General features: G+C 38.0%; 1 protein-coding gene across 1 annotated transcript in view; it reads left to right on the top strand.

Annotated features, from left to right (window-relative positions):
- Window positions 1-10,621: 10,621 nt before the first annotated feature.
- Window positions 10,622-24,097, top strand: part of LOC126480717 (uncharacterized) — a 154,808-nt gene continuing 141,332 nt past the window's right edge. The window contains exon 1 of the mRNA XM_050103972.1: window positions 10,622-10,641. The gene's annotated coding sequence lies outside the window, so the exon portion shown is untranslated. The remainder of the gene's footprint in view (window positions 10,642-24,097) is intronic.

Below are 24,097 nucleotides of genomic sequence, written 5' to 3'. Positions count from 1 at the left end.
AGGTAGAAGAGCTTCTAGTCTGTTGGAGATTTTAGAGAAATCTGAAAAGATAGACATGTTGTGCCTGGCTGAACACTGCTTAAATACAGCGTTAGCTAAGTTACATATAAGAGATTACACTCAAGCAGCTTATTCATGCAGAACTAATGTGGGAAAAGGAGGACTTGTTACATATATTGAGCCAGAGCGTAAGTTCAAAAACATCGAGATAAGTAGATTTCATTGTGATCAGTACATAGAAGTGTGTGCTTCTCAATTAATACTGAAAATAGTTCACTTGTAATTGTAATTGCATAGAGATCCCCATTGGGAAATTTTGAACTGTTTTTGAGAAAATTAAGTTTCTTACTGTGCTATTTGTCAGACGGCGGCAAGCAGTTAATAGTCTGTGGCGACTTCAATGTATATTTCCTAAATGATTCTAATAGAAAAATTATCTCAAAATCTTATTTGGATCTTAAGTTTTTACCTCAGTAATTAACTTACCAACATGGGTGGATAAAGACAATAGGATCCTAATTGATAATCTATCTGTTGGCAAGAATAAGTACAGAGCCTGCAGTAGCTGCAAACTACAAAAAGTGCTCAAAATTACCAGTAAACGTCCTTAAAAAATCAAGGAACATGTACGTAATGTCAGAAATGAGTAATTCTGACAACAGACTCAAGGATATGTGGAATGTAGTGAAACAAGAGACAGGTCAACCAACCATAGAACAGAATAACATCACTATTGGAATGGATTGAAAGGCTATAAATTATGAGTCACAGGCAGCAGATAGATTTAATAATCATATCTTAAATATAGTAGAAAGTATAGGGACAAATAGTTGAAGAGAAAAAGCACAGCAGTATGTTCAAAAAGTACCTCTCATAAAATTCAACCATATGAATGTATCACCAACTTCCCCTTCCGAAATTAAGAAAATTACATATTCTCCCAAAAATGTAATCTCATCAGGTTTTGAGGGTGTTTCCAACAGCGTACTAAAGATTTATTCCCATACACCAAGCCCTGTCTTATCTTAAAAATGTAATGCATTACTAATTCAAAGTATTTTTCCAGAGAGACTAAAATATGTCATTGTCAAACCCCTATCTGCTGACAAAATTTTCCAAAATTTTTAGAAGATGATATATTCCAGAAAAGTATCTTACCTGAGCAACTGTAGTATCCTCAGATAATAATAGTTTGGAATTCAGAAGAGTTGCTCTACTGTGAATGCTGTTTTCATGTTCACTCACTAAATTTTACAAGCATTAAATAGCAAAATAGTGCAGGCTGGTATTTTCTGCGACCTCACTAAGACATTTGACTGTGTGAATCACAGTACTCTTCAGGATAAATTTAAGTTTTATGTGATTGATGTTATAGCCAACCAATGGATAATGTCATATGTAACCAAAAGAATGGAAAAAGTAGTACTTAGCAATTCAACCAATGCAGTCTGGGTACATTATTCCGACTGGGTGAGGAATCACATGTGGCGTTCATGATATATATATATATATATATATATATATATATATATATATATGATCTTCTGTATAATATACAAAAGCAGAATTATTTCTTTTTGCTTAATCAACACAAGCTTATATATATATATATATATATATATATATACAATCTTTTTTGCTTAATCAACACAAGCTTTACAAAGAAATAGAAGAAATGATAAACAATTTTCTTAAAATCATCAGTAACTGGTCTACTGTGAATGGTCTCATCTTCAGCTTTAAACACACAACATACTTAATTCCGCACATTTAGGGATACTACACCCATGGTAAGTGTAACACATGGTAAGGAAATAATATATAGGGTGGAAACGTCAAAATTCTTAGGTGTTTATACTAACAAGAATTAGCACGTTTTGGAACTCCTAAAACAACTTAATTCAGCCACATTTGCACTTAGAAACATTGCAAGCACTGGGGAGAAACAAATCAGTAAGACGACATATTCTGCATGTTTTCATTCAATAATGTCATATGCCGTAATGTTCTGGGATAACTCATCTTTAAGGAAGGAAGTCTCCATTGTTCAAAAATGGGTTGTAAGAATAATATGTGGGGCTCACCCATTATCATCTTGTGGACATCTTTTTAAGGAGTACCTTCATTAATATATTTATTCCTTTGTGAAGTTTATTGTAAACAATCCACTGCAGTTCATAATGATGCACATAATTACATCACCAGAAGGAAAAATGATATTCATTACATTAAGATTGTCTATAGCACAAAACGTGGTGTACAATGCTGCAACTAAAGTTTGACAACTTACCCAGATATATAAAATGTCTGACAGATAGCCAAGTGGAATTTTGAAAACACACTCAGAAAGTTTCTGCTTGAAAACTTCTTCTATTTCATAGAAGAATTTCTAACATTGTAATGTGTAAAAGGTGGTGAGTATGAGTCACATACATATATTTAAAAAAGGTCTTATAACTGTACAACAAATGGCCATATTTATAAATTAGTTTGCAAAATGACTCATTTCATTTTATCATGCAAAATGATCAATGGAATATGAAACCAACTAACCAAGTTTACATCACTTGATCCTCTATAAGTTAGTGACAGTTGCACTCATTGAAAGTAATTTAATTCTTTCTTTGTAACTACAAGAAAATGTGTGTTTGTTTTCACCAAATGCGTTTATTGAAATAAGAGGTGATCAGTGATCCGTAATGACAGAGCTTTTCACATTGGCTTACTTTGTAGACAGAAAATAGTTTGTTAAAAGTATGTTAATTTTTATTTATGATATGTCATGCATGGTTTTCCCTTACATCATGAAATGCCATCTGCTTGCACATTGTTTAGTTATTCCATCTTTCATCACTGTTGATTTTATCTAACACCTAGGTACAAAACCTGTCCAATCTATGTGCCCAGCACCTCCTACTCAAGTCCTGTTAGTCAGTTAGATGTTTCATAAATCATTTGAACCGTCCTTTTGTGGAAATGTTTTGCAATGAGTCAGTTCGAAGTATCTGTATACAAGACTAGTATTGACATCAATTTACACATTATTATTTTGGTCCTACTCATGCAACTGCACTTAAAGGCAAGTAATTTTTTACTGGCTACCAGTATTTAAGTAGAAATTTGTCAGTGGAATAGAAGGAGTTGTACAGGAGAAATTACTTTAAGTTAGATTTAAATCTTGCTTTGCTATCTGTCAAACATCTTATGTTTTGGGGCAAATGATGTAAAATTTTTGTTTCTGCATGTTGAAGTTCTTTCTAAACACCTGTAAACTTTAATAATAGGTGTTAAAGGTCGTTTTTCTCTCTAGTGTTGTTTAAAAAAACGTGACGGATTATTTATGATAAATTACATTAGCGAATATATGTATTGTGATGACGCAGTTAAAATACTTAGTTTCTTGGAAGGCACCTGCATGACGGTCGTAGGTGAACACCACATGTTATTCTCACTGCTCGCTCTTGTGCAATCAATACTTCCTGTCTAAGTGACGATTTAACCCGGAAAATATTCCCATGTGGCGTTATTGAGTGGAAATATGCAATATATGTTAGGAAACTTACTAGTTTGTTTCCAAAATAAGGCATTCTATCAACGCATCATGATGTAAAAGCTATGCTGGAGAAAGTAACATTTCAGCCACGGTTACAGTAGCCTTTTTCTTGGTCTATTGGCGTGCTTTAGCTGTGTGGAGTCGCTTATATTTTATCATTGCTGCTCACTAAGCACAATGTTACATCATAATTTTAAAATGTTGTTTTTATAGTCAGTCACTAGAGGTGTAAGGAGCGAGAACTTTAATTATAATAGACTGCTGTGGTGAAGGGAGTGGGGATCAGTTGTTGTCAGTTGCTTCTTGCATTGTTTTCTATGGTTGGTGCTCATCAATGAATGAGATGCGGGCTCCTGTTTTCCTCCTGCTGGACACAGACCACGCAGGGGCAGTTCCTTGTTGGTAGTGCTCATGTCACATGTTGTTGGTGTGGTGTGTTAGACTTCGAGAGCTGTCCGTTAGGATGGGGTAAGCTTGTATCTGTTCTCCATTTTTAGGCCTTTTATTATTTCTATTGCTCCTCTGATCTTAACTTTCGTCAAGGCTGGATGCTTAGCCAGTACGATGGTTTCATTGAATTTCATTTCCTTGCTGCAGTCTGGATCAGAAGACCCAGAAGAAGGTCACTGTAACTGTGGCTGAAACGTTGGTTTCTCCAGTGTAGTTTTTTATGCTATGACACGGTATGATACTCAGAAAACTTTTATATCAACTGACTCTGACTATGAAATCCTATGCAATTACATGATTGTTCAACAGTTCGGCTGCCTCAACCAGGCTATCGCAACCTGGCTACCTAGCACGTTGTAGTCCTTACTCCTCATATTACCTAGTGAGACTACCTAATTTCACCACATAACAACTAATATGAGTACTAACACTGCAATTTTTAGCAAAAGAAACAAGTTACAAAGATTTAGAGTTTTCCATACCAATGTTTAAACAAGCATTGAGCGAAACAATACCTGGAACCTGCGACGCTATACAGGGTATATCAACTAAAACTTGCATCGCAAATATTGCGGAAATGTAAAGAGTTCTTGATGTGCGGTTTTCACATAATGAATTGGTAGTATCGTATTGTTAACCAATCAACAGATTGTAATAACCTTAGAATGTGTATTCTTGTGCAATCATGCGCTTTTTTAATGGAACAATAACTATTGACATTAATAGACTAAAAATAGGGTAAATTAGAATGTCAGTGATGTTTGTTTAAGGATTCTAGTGCGAGTCATTTATGATACATCGCATTTTGAAAAGTGTCCACATTGACACTAATATAGTATCTGTCGTAGCACACCCTAAGTAACAACACAAGTGTATAAACTAGATATGTGTTTTCTGACTAGTAACAAAACAATTGACCATTAGATGTTGTGTTCAAAATGACTACCAGAAGTGGCAATATACACTTCCAGTCTGGTATGGAAAGTCATCTGCACACAAGCTAGTAAGACAGCAGAGCCGTCCAAGCAGGTTGCAGTTATACATTGTTGCATATCATTGGGTGTAGTTGGTATGTCCTTGTAGACAGCATCTTCCAGCTTTCCCCACAAAAAAAGCCCAAAAGTGTCAAATCCAGGGAATGAGCTGGCCAAGGTATAGGCTGTCAGTGTCCAGTCCAACAATTTGGAAACAATTCGTGGACACATGCTGTAGAACTTTGTGCACTATGGGCTGTACAGTCATCATGTTGGTACCACAGGTTCCTCCTACTCTACAAAGGAACATCTTCTATCGTCTGTGGAGCATGGTCTGTTAGAAGACTCTGATACTTCCGTGGATTCAGTGTTCACTCTTCTATCTATGAAAGACCAGCCTATGAGCTGATGGTTCACAATTCCACACCATTCGTTCACACTCCATGAACACTGAAATTGCACTTGATGAAGCCAATGGGGACTGTCAACAGACCAATAATGCATGTTCTGGCAGTTTACCTGGTCATGATTGGTAAATGTTGCTTCATCAATAAACCAGATACATGATATATTTGAAGTACCCTGACTTAATGTACAGTAGTTAACATGTTTTTCGTAAACATTTCCTTGCAGCTCATGATGGAGGGAGATGTGATAGAGATGGAACCTACGATGATGGAGAATGCGTAGGACACTTGCCTGACTCAAGTCACTTTCTCACGCCATTGCGTGGGAGGTAACGTGCAGATCAACTGCAACACTAGCAAGAGCATTAATTCTCCTGTGTTTTATTGGAGCTTGTTTCCTTCTGTTTCGTTGTCTAGATGTTGCATTACCACTTTCACTTAGCTGGCTGGAGAGGTTGATAAATTATTGCCAAGATGGTTGATGTCTATTGGGATATCTTGCTACATACACTGTACTTGAAAGAACTGCATACTTCCTACTCTCTCTGTACACCATGAGCATGTCGAATTTTTCTACATTGGTAAATGCTATCGTCCACTCACGATCTACTGCTTGGACTGCTACACACTAACTGACCAGGAAGCTGCAATGCTCTCAAGGAGCGCACAAGCACACTGTAGGCTATCATAGCAGCATCATGCCTAGCAACTATGCAGCTTAAATGGCACAAACAAGTGTCATTGTGGAAACTTTTCAAATTACGATATCTCGTAAACAACTCGCAGTAGAATCCTGGAAAAAACACCACTGAGATTGTAATGTACTCTACTTTTAGTTTGTTAATGTCAATAGGACTTATTCCAATGGAAAAAGTGTATATCTGCCAGTGGCATATAATGGTTGTAACGGTTGGGAAGACTCTACAGCTGTTATAAGGAGACAAAATAGTACCATAAACAATAATTTAAACAAATGACACAAAATGCATCAAATAAAACAACAACAACTATTACTACTACTACTACTACCACCACCACTAATAATAATAATAATAGTTATTATTATTATTAATATTATTAACTTGTTCATGAAACGATGACAAATTTGTAGAACTCCAGCCACAAGAGAAGAAGCAGTTATATTTTCTTGTACACAAGTGCAATGTGCCTGTCTTTTCTTTCCACGCATAAGTCTATAAATCGGTTTACAAAGATCTGATTACTCGATAGCTCTCCAAGTAGTGTCTTTTCTATTGCTGACGTGCTCAAACACTACAACTGACTGTTGGACATTGAATCCCTTAAACAATTCTTCACTTGTTTAAGAATACTCATGCTTCATTCACTGCTTGCTGTAGTTGCAGGCAGGGTCAAAACCAAACGCAGGAGCTTCGTTGTTTCTTCATAAATAGATTCTAAATCATTGTAGACAATGTACCTTAAGAGGATTCTTGGAGATAAGTGTTTTTCTTATCAGCGTATATGTTACACAGTTCATTTTCAAGTTGTTCTTGTTTGAAAAGAGGATACTGTTCTAATAACTGAAGCAGTTTAAACTTTGAGAATTCTTTTTGATAGTTCGGGAAACACTTTTCGTTCAAAAGTTCAACAAACTGAATTTGGGGAAAGTCTTGAAATCTCCATCCGAACAGTTTGCAAATCCAGTATCTAGTGAGTTAGTACCCTGAGAGATGCCTTTTGACTGTCACAGAATGATAAGTTGCCATTCAAACACAAGCTGCATTTAATGCATTCGTCAACGAATGTTGCCATTCTTAATTGTCATAAGTTTCTCAAAAAACTTCTTCTTTCATCGTGGCAGACAGTTATACTGACGGATTTTGACTGAAGAACATTAAAGAGATGATCAACATAAACAAAGCACCCTCGGTAGAAGCACAGCAAGAAGACAAACGTAGGATCATCCATCTGTCGTTTCATTCCCACAGCACGGCTCAAAGATTCTGGGTCCCACTGAGAGTCTGTATCATCAATTATACAATTAAAAACACTATATAGCTCTGATAAATGATTAGAAATTGTTAAAACTGCCCTGGAACGAAAGTTCCAGCGAGTGTTGCTTGCATGTGGCAGTTTAAATCCTTTCTCAGTTAGCAATACAGGTCATTTTGATGATTTGCTAAAAAACGAATGGAATGCAGTAAGATCACTTACAAACATGCGTACTTGTCGTATGATTTTGGAGGCATGTAACAGTACCAAATTCAGTTGGTGTTTGTAACACTGAATAAACAGTGCATAGCAAGAGAAATGCTTCACCAATTGTTGTAGTCATCTTTATCTGCCCGCCATTACTGAAGTGCCATAATGTGTTTGACTAACCACTTTTCTTTCCACATTCCATTCTTTCAATACTGCATGAATAATGACCGACAAACCTTCACCAGAAACATCGTAAAATCCAACGAATCTTTCCTCAATTTTGTCTGCAATACAGTACCTGAATATTATACTCATTTGACTCTTGCATGACACATCTAATGTTTCATCAACCTGAATCAAAATGAAATTGCAGTTCTGAGATTCAGATTTCATTTTCTCATTAACTCTATTTCATCATTCTGTATATCTGGAGAAGTTTCTTTAAAGGTTGAAGATGATGACAGAGGTGTGAGATTACCTGCTCTCCTTGAGCTAGCAGATCCAGCAATTTCAGATAGTTACCTTTGTTGTTGGAGGATTCGTCCTCTCAGTGGCCACGAAAGGCTAGTTCTTCTTTACACAGTAATACAATTGCCTGAATAAGACGAGCCAATACTCTCCTGTTGGATGCAAATTGTTTGTTGTATTTCATTGCTGTCAGACGAGCGGCTTCCGAAAGGGCGTGCTCAATTCTACTTTTGCCCAGCAACTGAAATGATTTTTTGTTCTGCAGGTGACGTCTGGATATCTGATGCTTTTATGCTTTCCTGTCCAAGTTCTTTATTGTACAAACGCCCTCATTGCACCATTCCTTTTCACCACCAAACAGAAGACATATATAACAATATAATCTGCTATTAACTGCATTCGCAATCAGCCGAGTATACTTTTCGTACCAGGCTGTCTGAAAAGTACGTTTTTGTTTGGCTTCACTTAAAACTGCACTGAGTATAGGAGTAGGTCGTTTGTTCTTCAATTCGCACTTTTCTTCGTCCGTTAATGTAGAGAAAGGGGTTTATAATAAAAATTATGTAAGGTGTTCAGTTGCTGGCTCACTCATGCTGGCGACACAACGAAAATATGCACTAAAATCACACAAGAATGACTATGAACACAAACCGCGCGACTGTTCACTTCCGTCTTAAAAGCCAGAATAGAAGCGGCAGAGACTAGTCTCGATACCTTCTAGCAAGTACAGCGCACCGGCCTTCGTGGTAGAGGGGAAGTGGAGGGGAGCCGAGAATGCCACTAACGCGCAGGCGCACACAGCCAGCTAAGGGAAGGGAGGCAGAGACTGAGAGCAGCCGAGTCTCAAGCAGTCAAATACACCAATACTCTGGGTGCGGCGCGGGCTACAAAACTGATGTCTTCGCACATTTAGAGCTCTTAGTAGAAAGTTGTTTATATTTTTGTTATGAATTACTATTGCATTTTTTTAAGTACGAATAGAGGGGAGACTAAGTCTCAAAGTCTCCCCTCACGCTACGCCACTGAGATTTGACAAAAAATACACTTCCTGAATATTATTACAGTCTGTTTATTGACTAACAATAGGAGACCCTGATTCCCAACCCATTTTGTGAAAACTGCACATCAATATCACTTTCCATTTCTGCAATATTTGCTGTGCAAGTTTTATGTGATTCATACTGTATACCCGTCCTGAAGAAGGATTTTGTGAAGACAAATATCTTAACTCGACAAGTTACAGACCATATTTCTACATTTCTTTATTTGTTTTGAACTCAAAAAATATTAAAAAAGTTACAGGACTGACCAGTGAGGTGTAATTTACTTTGTTCCCTAGTATATGTGAATTCTAAATTCCATACCTCAAATCTATCACCAACTTCTTATAAATTTCTGCATCAAAACATAGAACATTTTGAGCTCTAGATGGGAATTCATAGTCTACTTGAAAAGTTTTAATGTCGTGACAGTTGTACAGTTTTCACTATTCACTCTTGTTATGAAACACATGTTCCATTAGGAAGGAAATGTATTGACACACAAGTATAAAAATCCCTGTCCCTGAGGAAACCGCAAAATGTCCATTTATCAACTTAACACAACATTGTGACTGCATTCTAGTGTAGAATAAATACTTTCATTTTATTTACACGGCCACGAAAGACAATGGCACTGGACAGTACTGAGTGAAGATATATTGACAACCGCTTGTTCATGTCAGCATAATGACTGCAAAACAGGCAGTACTAATAATTTTGGTTAAGTCCACAACTATTTGTTCCGTTTAGAATTATGGTTCCCCTGTTTGCTGCAGGGTCAACTGCTCTTGTTTTCTCTATGGAAGAACTAAAAACTGCTGATTTCGTATCTCGATCACTGTAATCCTTGGTCATAACTTTCCACAAACATATGTGTCTCCTATATATTTCAATAAATTCAGCAATGAATTCCTTAAAGTCATGATGCTTATCAACCGTTTTAGAATTAATTATGTATCCAAAGACGGGAAACACCAGACTGAACAATCTGTTGACTGAAAACCCCCGATTTATACCGATATTTATCCACACGTTGGTATCTATCTACGCAGATGTGTTTTTGGCCATATATTTGAGCAATTTTGCTCAAAACCCCAACACAACTTCTAGTTGTAGGCACATCTCACATCTGCGCAAATGTCCTGTCCATACGCTACGATCTTTCTGTGTAGATGCGCCACATGACTCTCGATCGGTCGGCCAGCGATTTTGTGTAATAATGCCGCTTGCTGTTTGAATTCAAGGTGTCTTTGAAATTGTCGAGTGGCCGTTAGCGGTGTGTGTATTGGCGCGAAGTTGGTTTGTTATTCGTTTGGAGTAGAAATTTTTCCAGTTATAATTCAGTACCTGTAGAGTGTAGAGGTAATAGTTTGATTTCAATTATAGGTACACAGTGATTCATAATGATTTTAGTAGATTGTAGTATTTATGTTCTTTAGTAAGAATTGCTGGGAAAGTAGCTTTGTTGGTTATTACACTCGTTCGTGGTTGGTTGGGGCTAGAGTTGATGGGTTGCAGTTAGAAGTCAAAATGACTCGCCAAGCAATATTTACACTATTAATGAATTTAGTTACCAGCTGAAGGATGTGAGTCATAATTTCTCATCGTGTATGCGTAGTACTTGACGTGCATCGAAATTGTTTTGATGTATTGACAGCGTGTAGTAGTTGATAGGTACAGTGTAAGCACAAGTATGTAAAGACGTTTAGCATATGGTTACATATCTATTTATGGTTTTCGTGAATGAGTTTGTTTAGGTATGTGACGCCTGACCCTTGTCGTGCAAATGGATGTTATACAGCCCCGCTTGCTCTCTCCCACCTTCGGTTCATATCAGACGCTAACATAATATGCTTAATTTTTTGCAGTGACACCCAACCGCGGTGAAAGATAGCGTTAAGTTGCTGTCTGGTTATTGTGAGTAGGTAAGTTGTACTGTACAGAGTAATCGATGAAAATAGAGTGAAACAAGATTTCTCGATGAGCTTATTGCGTATAAGGATAGGCCTATTGTTGTTTAGTGTTGTGTTAAGAGAATGCAATAGTATGATGTGATCTGTGTGGATATTTGGTTCATTAAGATGCGGTATGACAAATCAGAAATGAAACATTGTCAAGATTCTTAAAAACTGTATATCTTTATCGCGTAGTTTGCTACGAGCGTAGTACATATACCCTTGTGTGCTTTGGTCATTGTGGTGTGACTTTTACATTTCCAGGCAGCCGCCGTTTTTCTCCTGAAACCATATCACTTCCATCCAAATGATGTACAGTTAGTTGAAACGCTGTAGGCCTATGTTATCCTGTATTCAGTACATAGACAAATTCTGTATCATTTAATGTTTTACTTAAGGACAGACAGTAAACATACTGTCCAAAGATTTGTTTCATCCTGTAGTATATTCTGAGCAAACACTGTATTGTCTACATAACTATTGCAACCTACATCACATTTGAATGTGCATACTATTGTTAATGGTTGTTCTCCCTCTAAAATTTTTATTCCAGGACCCTTTCTGTATTATCAAATTGGCTATTTGAAGATGTCCTATCAACAGATCTTTCTACATCTCTCTAGATACTGTGCAAGCCAACATATGCTGCATGGTGGAGGGTACACTGTACCACAACTACTTGCTTCCTTTCCTGAATTGCTTCAGCGTCTTCCTTCAATGTGACCTGTTAAAGATACCAAACAATCGACCTGTACTCAAGAATAGGTTGCACCAGCATCCTATATGCAGGCTCCTTTATAGATGAACCACTCTCCCCTAAAATTCTCCCAATAAACCAAAATTGACCATTTGCCTTCTCTGCCACAATTCTCACGTGCTGTTTCCATTTCGTATTGGTTCGCAGTTATGCCCAGATATTTAAATGACTTGGCTGTGTCAATCTTGACACTAGAAATACTCCATCCTAACATAACAGGTTTGTTCTTCCTACTCATTCACGTTAAAAAAGTTAGATTTTTCCACACCTAGAGCTGGCGGCCGTTCATCACACTAACTGGAAATTTTGTCCAAGTCGTCTTGTTTCTTCCTAGTCACTCAACTTTTGACACTTCACTGTACAATGCAGCATCATCAGCTAACAACTGCAGACTGCTGTCCACCTAATCATTTATGTATGTAGAGAACAATAGTGGTCCTATCACCCTTTCCTTGGACACTGATACCTTTGTCTTTGTTTGATGAACACTCGCAGTAGAGGACAACGTACTGGGGTCTATTATCTAAGAAGTCTTTGAGCCACCTATATATCTGAACTTACTCTATATTGTTGTACCTTTGGTAACAGCCAACAATGGAGCATCGTGTCAAATGCCTTCTGGAAGTAAAGAAATACTGAATCTGCCTGCTGCCCGCCGTCCATAGTTCCCAGTATATTGTGAGAAGGGAAAGATGAGTTTTGCCCAAACGTTGCTTTCTAAACCCGTGATGATGACTTGTGGACGTAAGCTTCTCTGTCTCAAGAATGTTTATTATATTCAAACTGAGAATATGTTTAAGGATTCTGCAGCAGACAGAAGCTATGGATATTGGACTGTTATGTTGTTGGTCCATTCTTTCACACTTATATGCTGGTGTCATCTGTGCATTTTCCCAGTCACTTGGGACTTTGTGCTGGGTGATTTTACATAGTATCAGAATTTTCTTAGTTTCTCTGCCAGATCTTCTAAGGAGTAACGGTGGTAGTTCTATGCTTCACGCATAGATCTTTTCACAGATGCACGAATCACTGCTAATCTTTGCTTGTCGTCATTTGCCCGTCCCCTTTTCAACCGAGAGTGTAACACCCTCTGTTTCCTCAGTCTCTTCTGAATTTTGTTAACCATTGTGGGTCTTTTCCATCCTACACTTTCTATGCCCATAACTTTCCAGACCATGATTTACATTCCGCTTCAATTTTGCCCATAATTCCTCTACACCCATCTTACTGGAATTAGATGTCAGTTCATTGTGTAAGTGGAATGCTAACAACTGCTTATCTGCTCTGTTTAACAGAAACACTCTCCTAGCCTTCTTGACTGATACACCAACTCTTGGAATCACAATTGCTGTAATGCCATTATGATCGCTAACCCCCATTTATATACTGGCATTGTCGATAAGGTCCGAGCTGTTTGTAGCTACATGGTCTGGGGTATGTCCATTGTGTGTGGGCTGCCAAGCTACCTGCTCATTCTCAGATAACATGTTCAAAAGCATTTTGCTTGACTGTTTGCTGTACCCCACCGCAATGAATCTGTAGATATCGCAATCTATACTCAGTAGAGGAACTCTGAATCAAGTTTAAAAGAATGGTTGGTTCTGCACTGGATGTATATGTACCTAGTAGAACAGTTCGTATTGGTAGGGAACCTTCATGGTTTATGTTGTTGTTGTGGTCTTCAGTCCTGAGACTGGTTTGATGCAGCTCTCCATGCTACTCTATCCTGTGCAAGCTTCTTCATCTCCCAGTACTTACTGCAACCTACATCCTTCTGAATCTGCTTAGTGTATTCATCTCTTGGTCTCCCTCTACGATTTTTACCCTCCACGCTGCCCTCAAATGCTAAATTTGTGAATCTTGAGTCCTCAAAACATGTCCTACCAACTGGTCCCTTCTTTTTGTCAAGTTGTGCCACAAACTCCTCTTCTCCCCAAGTCTGTTCAATACCTCCTCATTAGTTATGTGATCTACCCATCTAATCTTCAGCTTCTTCTGTAGCACCACATTTCGAAAGCTTCGATTCTCTTGTCCAAACCATTTATCGTCCATGTTTCACTTCCATACATGGCTACACTCCATACAAATACTTTTAGAAACGACTTCCTGACACTTAAATCTATACTCGATGTTAACAAATTTCTTTTCTTCAGAAACAATTTCCTTGCCATTGCCAGTCTACATTTTATATCCTCTCTACTTCGACTATCATCAGTTATTTTACTCCCTAAATAGCAAAACTCCTTTACTGCTTTAAGTGTCTCATTTCCTAATCTAATTCCCTCGGCATCACCCGATTTAATTAGACTACATTCCATTATCCTCGTTTTGCTTTTGTTGATGTTCATCTTATATCCTCCCTTTCAATACACTGTCCATTCCGTTCAACTGCTCTTCCAAGTCCTTTGCTGTCTCTGACAGAATTACAATGTCATCGGCGAACCTCAAAGTTTTTACTTCTTCTCCATGAATTTTAATACCTACTCCGAATTTTTCTTTTGTTTCCTTTACTGCTTGCTCAATATACAGATTGAATAACATCGGGGAGAGGCTACAACCCTGTCTTACTCCCTTCCCAACCACTGCTTCCCTTTCATGTCCCTCGACTCTTATAACTGCCATCTGGTTTCTGTACAAATTGTAAATAGCCTTACGCTCCCTGTATTTTACCCCTGCCACCTTCAGAATTTGAAAGAGAGTATTCCAGTCAACATTGTCAAAAGCTTTCTCTAAGTCTACAAATGCTAGAAACGTAGGTTTACCTTTTCTTAATCTTTCATCTAAGATAAGTCGTAAGGTAAGTATTGCCTCACGTGTTCCAACATTTCTACGGAATCCAAACTGATCTTCCCCGAGGTCCGCTTCTACCAGTTTTTCCATTCGTCTGTAAAGAATTCGCGTTAGTATTTTGCAGCTGTGACTTATTAAACTGATAGTTCGGTAATTTTCACATCTGTCAACACCTGCTTTCTTTGGGATTGGAATTATTATATTCTTCTTGAAGTCTGAGGTTATTTCGCCTGTCTCATACATCTTGCTCACCAGATGGTAGAGTTTTGTTATGTCCGGCTCTCCCAAGGCCGTCAGTAGTTCTAATGGAATGTTGTCTACTCCCGGCGCCTTGTTTCTACTCAGGTTTTTCAGTGCTCTGTCAAACTCTTCACGCAGTATCTTGTCTCCCATTTCGTCTTCATCTACATCCTCTTCCATTTCCATAATATTGTCCTCAAGTACATCGCCCTTGCATAAACCCTCTATATGTTCCTTCCACCTTTCCGCCTTCCCTTCTTTGCTTAGAACTGGGTTTCCATCTGAGCTCTTGATATTCATAAAGTGGTTCTCTTCTCTCCAAAGGTCACTGTAAAATAAACTTCTGAAGAAACAATTACTGCACAATGGGTGAAGAAAAGATAAAGCATAGGCCCGTAGATAGATGCTGTATGAAAAGCATTTGGCTGTCAAGATATCAATGCTTGAAGCCTTCAATGACTGCCGTAGCTAAATATTGTCAAGTGATCTTTCACAAAATCCAAAGAAATTCTGGTTATATGTAAAGGCTGTTTGTGGCACCAAAGTTACTGTGCAGCCCCTACCAAATGAGACAGGAACTGAAATTAAGAGTAGCAAGACAAAAGATGAAATGCTTAACTCCATTTTCAAATGTTCCTTAAAAAAAAAAAAAAAAAAAAAAAACAACACAGGTGAATTGCCCAAATGTAATCCTCGTATCACTGAAAAGATGAATAAAATAATAATTTAGTGTCGGTGGTGTTGAGACACAGCTGAAATCATTAAAATGGAACAAAGTTCCATTTCTCTATGGAACCTGTCAGTTTCCATAGTGAATGTGCAGTTGAGTTAGCCCCTCTTCTAACTATAATCTGTCGTAGATCTCTCAAACAAAAAACTGTGCCCAGTTTTGGGGAAAAGGCGCAGTTCATACCCTAAAACTATGTCCAGTATCCTTGACATTGATTTGTTGTAGAATCTTACAACATATTCAGAGTTCAAAGTTTCTTGTAACTAGACAGCATGATCTCTATATTTATGTGCTACTGACAGTAGACTATATTTGAATGACTTGAGAACTGTCAAGAGTGGAATCTGGTGGTGGGTTGAAACATCGAGCAATTAACTTGCTTTCACCTACTGGATTAGTTACCAAATCTATGTATCCAATCTTCAGGCATTCTTTTGTACCACTGCATTTCAGAAGCTTATATTCTCTTCTTGTTTGAACTGTTTATCACTTATGTTTCACTCGCACACGAGGCTATGTACCAAATGAGTAAACTTACTAATATTTAAATATATTTTGATAGTAAAAAATGTCTCTCTTCTTTTTTCTCAGAGATGCTTTCCTTGCTAGTGTTAGTTTGCATTTTGTATCAATTCTACTTCTCCCATCGGTTATTCAGTTTCATTTCCTAACCTAATTCTCCCATTATCACCATATTTAATTTGACTACATTCCATCAACCGTATTTTACATCTGATCTAAGTCTACATACTGTAGGCAGCTCAGAATGCCTGTAGATAAGGCAGGGAAACAGTCCTTCCCTTCACTCACTTCTGCACAGTGGCTGCCTACAGCCTATGATACTGGTTGTTTGAAAAATATTGCGTTGTCCATAGAGAAATCTAAATACCTACATACCTTTGAACATGTCCAATCCATTCACCCATAACTCCTTACTCAAATTTTGCAGTTATGTGTTCCATGTATCATTTGAGTGAAAACTGAATCTAATCTATATTGAGATGACGTGGAAAGAGTTGCTTTAGGGGACGTATGTAAAAGATTAGTGTTGACATTAATGAACACATTTAGCCCTACTCGTGCTACTACACTGAATTTTTTTTGATCAATGAAATATGAGTTGTCCAGGTGAAATAATTTTAAGTTCTCTTTAAAACTTTTCTTTGCTTTCATGTCATTGGTCAAATAAACGAATAAAATAGCATAGTCCATATCAATTCCGGCAGGCTAGGAAAAAATCTTACCGTCATAAACTCGGATGTTATTGAATTTAGCGTATGTTAAAATGAAAGACTAAGTAGGGAACACACATTTTTTTGTTTTTTTCTCCATCAAAAATTTCTGCTCCAAGATACAGCTCTCCAAAGATGACCTTGTGCATACTATTTTGAATACGCGAATATTGGGAAAAAATTTTAAATGCTATATCTCTGGATCAATTCTAGGTATTTTGTTGGGGTTTTTAATTCGAAAGATTTGCTTTATGATTACAAAGAAATCCTCCATTTGGGCTTACCTGTCAAAAGTTCTTTTACTATAGTGTTCTGACCTTTTTTATAATTTATTGAAAAATGTTTTAAATGCCAATCCATAAAATTTTGATTTTTTTCTGTTGATTAGTACCACGTAGTTTCACATTCCCTGAAAAGGAGACCTATTTTGAGGTTGAACATGTTTTATAAAATTTTAGCCTTATGTAAAACATGTTTTATTACCACATTATCACATAATAGGCTCATAAAAATAAAAAACTAGGCTTATTTAACATAATTTTAGTTTTGAAAGATGAGCAAGACACATTTCTTCAAGCGTTTTAAATGATTCCAAGATGTATGTGAAAGGTCCAAAGACTTTAAGGTTTCAATTTATACAACTTTGGTGCACTGTTTTGTACTGAAATAAGCCAGTTAATCTTTTTCTGAGGCTGTTTCCCCCATGTATATATTCGTATTATTTCACATGCAATCTAGATTATCAGACAGGTTATCTTCCTTTCTCAGTTTATTGTGATGTTTGTGTTCCTACCTACAAATGTGTATGTCTGAAAACTGGTGCAATGGGACGTACCCTTAGCCATTTACCTCACGTTGGTTTGCAGAGTATAGATGTACATGTAGAAATCTTGGAGTGTCACCTTGAGCTTAATGTAGGGGATATGTCTCTTTTATTCATCTTTGCATCCGTCTCCATAGCTGAGTGGTCAGCACAGCGGAATGCCACGCCAAGGGGCCCGGGTTCAATTCCTAGCTGGGTCGGGGACTTTCTACGCTCAGGGACTGGGTGTTGTGTTGTCTTCATCATCATCATCATCATCATCATCTTATCCCCATTGACATGCAAGTTGCCGAAGTGTCATCACTTAAAAAGACTGGCACCAGGCAACTGGTCTACCCGTGGGAGACCCTAGCCACGCGACATTTCATTTCATTAATCTTTGCAGAATCACTTGTAGAAAAAACTATCATTCTCTATTTTGCAACATACTGCTTCTTACTTCGTTCCTGTTTTTTCTCACATTGGCTACTTTATTGTCTTCCCTAATGACAGTAACTGTGTTTGCTGTTTCCACGCATGTGGTCTAAGCTTTTATAATTTTTCGAAGTGGGATGGTGGCAGTTGTAAAACATTGTGACATCTTCATACTAGTAAAAAAGATGCTTTGTAATACAGCTGCTCCAACACAATTAGTAGCAAACATATTATGATAGAGACATATTAAGAGGCATGAATTGTTTATAAATTCTAGGAGATCATTGTGCAAAGATACTTTGTGTTGTTATTGATCAAATAAATGATAGTATAATAGTCTTTTGTGGTTTTCTTACCGTATTGAAGATGAATGCGGAAAGTCGTTCAAAAAGAAAGAAAAATACGTTAAGAAAACAGAAAATAAAGCGAAAACTAAATGACTGGTGAGTACAGAATCATCGAGCCTGGCCCAGATCTCAAAAGTTCAATTTGGCCAGTGTTTAAGCCTGTAGGAGATGGTGATGGCAACAGTGCTGCCTGTCATTGTTGTGTGGAGTGCAATGCACTTTACTTGCATGGTAAAGGGTCATGTGACACTTCGCGTATTTCTCACCATTTGTGTGTGTCTAACACACAGGTGGCATGTGTTGACCAAAAATGCCTTCCCAGTTGTGCTCAGGGCAAATTTACTGGCAAATGCATGGTTGTGTGTCCACGAGAAGCTATTAGAAGTGAAGGATTTTTGGTTGTGGCTCAGATTAGTAGACACTGCAGTGACTTATGGAAAAATTGTATGCAGAACCCTCTAGGCCGCATCCCACTACTCTCACAACACATCACAAAAGACGCAAAAAACCTTAGTAAGGAAATTATACCTGAAGTAATTTTTTATGTGAATGAAGGTGAATGCTCAATGACCACAGATATGTGGACAATCTCACAAGGAGAGATCGTTACCTTACATGTATGGTTTCTTATTTTGTTAACTGTGACCTCACATCACACTTCTTGTTTATGACCCCCTTTCCAGATGAGCCTAAAACACTTCAAAATATCAGAGAGGAATTGTTGGAAGATTTATCTCCCTTGGTATTCATGAGAAAAGTCTTGTCAAAGATGTACGTTTTATGACTAAGGTGCCAACATTACTGCTGCCGCTCTTTGTAGATATTCTACACTGATTTGTTCCTGTCACATTCTGAACAGAATACTAAGAAATGTATTTAATACTCCATATATCTCGTCCAATTGCTCACAACTATTTTGTTCTGACTTCAGTGAAGGAATGTGTGACATTTGTAAAGCAAAGTGGCCTTGTTCATACAGGGTGTATACGACCCGGGAGATCCGGGAAAAACCTGGGAATTTTTTCATCCGGGAAAAACCCGGGATTTTTTAGAATTCCGGGAATTTTTCATTGTTTTAGTTTTCAGTTAAATTTTTGTAACATTGACCGGTAAGAACCAATACTCCAACAAAGGATATTACTGTATTTCGCTACTGCAGAAAAATACTGCAGCAATAAAACTTGAAAGAGAGAAAAAGAAACGAAAATAAAACTAAGTTGCCAAGGAAATGCGCCATATACAGCAACAAAACACAGTGCTCACAAAAGCGTCTGCCAACAGCAAAATGTGTCAACAGATTTAGGAAGACTATGCAATGCTTCATAACAGCAAGTTGCCTCCGATGAGCCTGACGTCACAACTGCTTACAGTAGATTCATTTGAGCAGTTGCGAGCGAGCTCTTGCGCATGCGCAGTTGAGTTGCGTATGAGTAGTACCTTCTCCCGCTTTTTTGCTAGAACGGTACACTGGTAAGGGCCAGTTGTACAGTCCCAGGCTAGCAGCCGCTGAAGTTCTGTTGTGGGAGCAGTGCGGAAAATGCATTGTACGAACACCTAATAACGCCTAACTGGAGGAAAAAAGTGGGATACCGTAGCTAAAACGGTGATTGTGGCAGGGTTAGTCAAGTTAATCGGAGAATAAGTTTTAACCATGGCAGGAATAGTTACAGAATTGATGACAAGATTGTTTGTTAGAACGAGGAAGGAGAAGAAACGGGGACATCACACAAATTATGGAAGAATATGAAGACTCCAAATTTATATAAAAATTTCGTACTACTTCTTCAGAAGCTAGAGCGTATGAATGAAATGTGAAACTATTACTTAACGTGAAACGTTTTGCTTGTAGTAGGCCTAATGGGCATTTGATATTGGTACTTCGTGATTATATTCTGTCATGTTATAAAAATGACTATTTGTGCCAAAACAGTGTCGTTTATTCGGTGTGTGTTAAAACTGCTGTTATTTCGTGACAAAATACACGTAATCAGATTGAGAAAGCACACCAGTCTTGGGTTCTATTCGTCATGTAGCAAAATGTTCGACAAACTTTGATGAGCTAATAGATTTGGTTGTTTCATTTAGCAAAACGTTTGACGAACTTTGATGAGCTAATAGATTCTTACCGAAAAGGAAAGCACGCCATGTAAAGCTGTACTAAGGTTAGTGAGAAAAACAATGCAAGGACTTAAGGACTGAAGAAATGTGTACTATCTTGCTTGTCTATTGTCTTTACTGGTTTTTTGTATCCTATATTTAATTTTATGTCCCACAAAACATAAAGTTATTAGCTAACAGGCAATAAAGAGTGCAAATTTTCTGAAGAGTTACTGTTCTCCCTGTTACGAATAATCCCATCCAGTATTTATTGTGAGTTTTTTTAAACAGGGCAGGTTGTCGAACCGGCCGATCGGGAGCAGGACAGGCACCACAGGAAATTTTAAGTACCACTGTCCTGAATATAGTTTGATGGCACCCATTACAAAATGTTACATGTTTGAGTTCCACAGAGCGAAATACAGTGACGTGCGATAGAATGCTGTGTGAATAGGCGTGGGGCTGCCCTTTGGAACATTTAAGACTAAACAATATGTCTTACATTTCAAATGGTTCAAATGGCTCAGAGCACTATGGGACTTAAGTTCTTAGGTCATCAGTCCCCTAGAACTTAGAACGACGTAAACCTAACTAATGACAGCACACACATCCATGCCCGAGGCAGGATTTGAACCTGCGACCGTAGCGGTCGCGCGGTTCCAGGCTGTAGCGCCTAGAACCGCTCGGCCACCCTGGCCGGCTTCTTACATTTCCTCAAACACATATGTTTTATGTATCAGGCTCTTCAGAAAGAAGTGCGCTACAGAATGGTCATTTTTTAAAAGTCGATTTTTTAAATTTTTTGTGTCCTACCTCAAAAGCTTGAGGGAGGGGGTGAGCGCCACTATCTAGTATTGCCCCGGTTCGAAATATTGTAGATCCGGTACAGATCTACAGAGCAATCTTAAGTTGTAATGGGAAAGTGGGTAGTCTCATGTGACGCGTGTTTACGTTTAGTGATTTTGCTGTTTCCTTTTCGTTTATTGCTCTTACGTCAAATGAAAACAAAACTGATTTCTGAGCGATTTCTGAAGTGAATTACGTAATTGCGGAAGGCTAAAATGTGTTATTAGTTTCAGATTTGATTTTATTTCCCCATTCTGACTGTCAAGCATTAGTCGCATTGCAGAACAATGAAGTTATTTTTGTCGATTTGCTAAAGAAATTTGGTTTTTATTAATCTTTTCCACTGAACCAGCCAATTTATTTGAAACGGAGTGTTTAATTCCACACTATTGGCTGGTTTCAACTGTTTATGCTGCATTTCAGGTGCATGTTTTTGTCTCCTAGAACGTATGGCATTATGCCATAATAAAGAACCATACATGAGATAATACAGTACTGGTACCCCAAGAATATTTACATCCGTATCTGGACATACGAATGTGCACTTTAAGCCGAATTACGCATTTTAGTACGGTTCACGAAATACCTGTGCTCTTAGAGTAGCCTCTGTCTTGTTTCTTTTATGACATTATGTAAGACGCTTGTTATCAGGCGCCCTCTGGCAAGTGCTGAAACGAACCTATTTCTAACAGGTCGCGGGAAAATATTGGGAATGGTGGTTTGAAAAGCGTTACTTTCAAAGTAAATTTCCTTTTACGCAATATGTACTATGTACGAGAATGTACGATGAATTTCATAAATCCCAGAGCTTTTGACTCTTCGTTTAAAAATCAACTCTTTGAGTATGATGATTTAGAAAAATTTCGAGCCCAGAAGATCTAACATTTATTTTGTTCTTAAACATTTTACTGGCACATTTGTGTGATGTATCTTAAAGTGTAACACACGCAAAAAGGGGCAATATTATATGTGAAAGCTTTTCTTTTCTTGTAGCAACACTATGTATATTAATTTAAACCATTAACTTTCCCAATTTGTGTGTTCACGTTACCTAACAGTGATCTTGCTTTTGGCCGACTACATCACGCGTCCTATTTTCTGAATATCGTCTGTCATCGGCTGGCGACATCATGTGATGTGAGCTATGACTGGCTTACAAACGTGCATCGCAATCAATATTTCAATGCTTCGGAAAGTAACATGCGGTGTTTGGTGGAATTCGAATTTATATTTTCGTAATATGAAAATATGCAGTGTACAAGTTGCTGCACGTCAGACATCTTCCCAAAACGTGTTTGGTTCCCTGAGTTTTGTTTTCTAAACTGCCGGGAAATTCTATGCCCGTGTATAAAACCATAACCATTCAAAAGACATAAGTTTTACAGTTCCGAGGAAAAGTATAATCTCACTTTTAACACGGAAAAAGTGTATTTTCACCAGGGAGCAAATGTAATTTTAACCGAGAATTACAGGAAAAATCCAGGAATTTTTTTCCCGCGTCCACGTATACACCCTGTCATAGCCTAGAGAGAACACTGGAGCAGTCAGACGATACTTGCTGGAACCCTCGAATAGCCATGTTTGAATTGATCAGGAGGCAGTATTCTGTACTGTGTAATAATGCTCTTTGAGAAATGAAAAACAGAGAGGGAATAGAAGGAATTGACACCACATTGGACAGACTGATTTCTGTGCTGACGATATGTATGCTGTGGTATTTTTATAATAAACTGATAATGTATATATTAACACACAAATTATTCCAAGAGTTGTAAAGTAGAGATTCTCACATCCCTTCAAGAAGACTTCAAAAGAACTGGAAATGGGAAAAAATTACCTGCTTTGCTCTCCTGTTGCCATGGAAGATAATGCTCCTGAAACACTGAAACAGGGTGTATACGAACCGGGAAAAACCCGGGAATTTTTTCACCCGGGAGAAAATCGGGAAAAACCCGGGAATTTTTTAGAATCCTGGGAATTTTTCGTTGTTTTACTTCTCAGTTACATTTTTGTAATTTTTGACTGGTAAGAATCGATACTCTAACAAAGGATATTACTGTATCCTGCTACTGAAGAAAAATACTGCAACAATAGAACGAGAAAAAAATATTAAAATAAAACATAAATCGCATAGGAAATGTGCCATATACAACAACAAAACACTGTGCTCATACAAGCTGTTTGCCAACAGCAAAATGTGTTAAAGGCTTTAGGAGGTCTATGCAATGCTTCATAACAACAAATTGCCTCCGATGAGCGTGATGTCACAACTGTTTACATTAGATTTGTTTTAGCAGTTACTAGTGGGCTAATGCGCATGCACAGTTGAGTGGCATATGACTTGTACCTTCTCCCCCTTCTGGCTACATAAATTCCGATGCTCTTGGAGTATCCTCTGATGTTGGCTGTGTAAGCAGTCGCAGCTAGATGCAACCAGGAAAAATTTACTGCTGCACCCAAGCTGCCAGACTCACGCATGCACAGGAGGCCCGGATCTATGAGGGTGGGGGACAAACCAAGGTATCTGACCCGGGCAAGAATTGGGGGGGGTCGCCAAATTCATCTTCTTGAGGGGGGGAAATAAACTTTTTTCACAAAGCACCTAGCATCCAGTGCACGATGGTCTATAGATTACTCATAAGATTCTAAAACGCATCCCTGTTGGTTGAACACACTCTAAGTTGATTTCTGAATGAATCACAAGTTGATTTTGAATGCGTGCATAGTGTACATGATGTCTGTCAGGGGAATTCTCGTCGCATCTAGAAATAAACTTTCCCGCAGGCAGAAGGGGACTGGGCTATATGTGCT

This window comes from Schistocerca serialis, chromosome 5, assembly GCF_023864345.2.
Source record: "Schistocerca serialis cubense isolate TAMUIC-IGC-003099 chromosome 5, iqSchSeri2.2, whole genome shotgun sequence".
NCBI lineage: Eukaryota > Metazoa > Arthropoda > Insecta > Orthoptera > Acrididae > Schistocerca > Schistocerca serialis.
This window is presented reverse-complemented; position numbering and strand designations above follow the sequence as displayed.